This window comes from Nannospalax galili, unplaced genomic scaffold, assembly GCF_000622305.1.
Source record: "Nannospalax galili isolate Female #2095 unplaced genomic scaffold, S.galili_v1.0 scaffold5, whole genome shotgun sequence".
NCBI lineage: Eukaryota > Metazoa > Chordata > Mammalia > Rodentia > Spalacidae > Nannospalax > Nannospalax galili.
Genome location: NW_008353126.1, coordinates 1108076 through 1109860, shown reverse-complemented (window position 1 = coordinate 1109860; position 1785 = coordinate 1108076). Strand labels below are relative to the sequence as shown.

Genomic DNA, 1785 nt, shown 5'->3' with positions numbered 1-1785 from the left:
TGGACCGGGGGGGGGGGGGGCAGTGAGATGGTTGGCCAGGGGCATGCAGGCCTTGAGAATAGTGGAGCTGGGTCTGGAGCCTTTGGAAGGAAGGAGGTAAGATGCACAGCTCAGCAAAAGCCAGAGTTCTCCTGGTTGTCCTCAGGAGGTGTGACGTTGCCTGGAAAACACAGCAGCAAGGTGGAACCAGGGCTTTCAGGCAGCTGGTGCCAAGATTCAGAAGGGCTCTGGCAGCTCCCCTCCCTGTAAGTGGCAAGCCCCCATGCCTGCTTTCCATTCTGGTACCAGTGGCTGAGAACCACCCTGTAGCTGCCCAGCTTCTTCTGGGCAAGGGCCTTTTTTCCCACCAGCCAGCCTGAAGCACTTTCTCCAAGGGAACAAGTTTCCAGGCTTGACTGGACTGGGGCTGGATCACTCCAAGGGCCTCTGGGGTTGACTAGGGGAGACCTCTAGTACTCAGCTGCCATCAGGAGGGACTCTGCTTCCCCCACCCCCATGTCAGGACACACATCTTCCAAGGGGAGGGTTTTGCTCTCTGCAGCCTGACTGACAGCAAGGTTTGACCTTAGCTGGATTCTGATGAAGTATCTCTTCCTCCCCAACACATTCCTTCCTAGCTCATCTAGGAGACCCCTACAGGAAGCAAGACCGCCTCTGTAGAAAGCTGGATAGCTGGGGTCGCTGAACTTACTCCCCCCCTCCTCCCATCCCTGGGCCTCAAGCCTTGCTCTGGGTTGGGTGGCGTTTGAGCTGGGCAGGCACTGGACCACTGATTTCTCCCTAAGAGAAAAATCCTTCACATCTCGTCAGGGAAGCACAGAAAAAACGCCCAGGCTGCCTGACTGTGAGGCGGCTGGGCTTCATGGCGAGGGGGAGCCTGGGGAAAGCTAGCTTCCGGGCTGGCCTCCTGCCAACCCAATCCCTGGAGCCCCAGGCCCAGGAGGGGTCTGGGCCCTCTCTTCACCGCCCCAAGCTCTAGCCGGGATTCCATCCGGCGCGCTCGCTCGCGCTGGAATCCCTGCTGAGGACCAGACCCAGCAGCTGGCAGAATGCTTGAGCGCCACCTTAACCCCTTCCTGCCCATTGCGGTCAGCTCCCGCTGCGGGACCTGGTGCAGCCTGGCTGGTGGCTGGGAGGTCCTGCTACCGAAGCTCCATCTCCACCTGAAAAAAACAGGAGCCCGAACTTTGGGGGTGCCGAGTGGGCTACGCCGGGCAGCTGCCCCAGATCTGGCTTCCTCTTAGGCGAGGGGGCCATGAGCCCATCGCCCTGGCGAAGTGGAAAAACAGCCCCTGTAGGGAAGCCTATTTTACTCGGTTGCAGAAAGGGGAATACAGTCAGGAGGACCCAAGTGACTCGGGTCCTGCCAACCCGCGCTATTTACCAGACATGGTTATGCAGTCAGCGGCACTTCCCATCACCCCCCAGCTCCTCTGTGCACCCTCCGCCCCACACCACGCACAGTCCATAGGGTCCGCGAACCCATTCCGTGCACTCTTCTGCAGGGGCAAGTCTCCCCCCAACCCCCACCAACCCGGTCCGCTTAGGTCCAGGACCCTCCAAGCCGATAACAGGGGTTGGCACTGGGTCGCCCGCCCCTGACTGCCCCAGCCCGCTGCGCTGCAGGTGGAGACGCCGGATGCCCTGCAGCCCCTCTGGGCGCTGCAGCCCCGCAGGGGTGGCAGCACGCGCAACCGAACGTTCGACACTGATTTACCCTTGCAGATGGGCACCGGAGCCTCCATGATCCCGGGTTTCGGCCAGCGCCAGCAGACCCCGGGCAGC

At 61.3% G+C, this 1785-nt stretch overlaps 1 protein-coding gene across 1 annotated transcript in view; it reads right to left on the bottom strand.

Annotated features, from left to right (window-relative positions):
- Kcna2 (potassium voltage-gated channel subfamily A member 2) overlaps positions 1–1785 on the bottom strand; it is a 7241-nt gene extending 5456 nt beyond the window's left edge. The window contains exon 1 of the mRNA XM_008850350.1: positions 1718–1785. The gene's annotated coding sequence lies outside the window, so the exon portion shown is untranslated. The remainder of the gene's footprint in view (positions 1–1717) is intronic.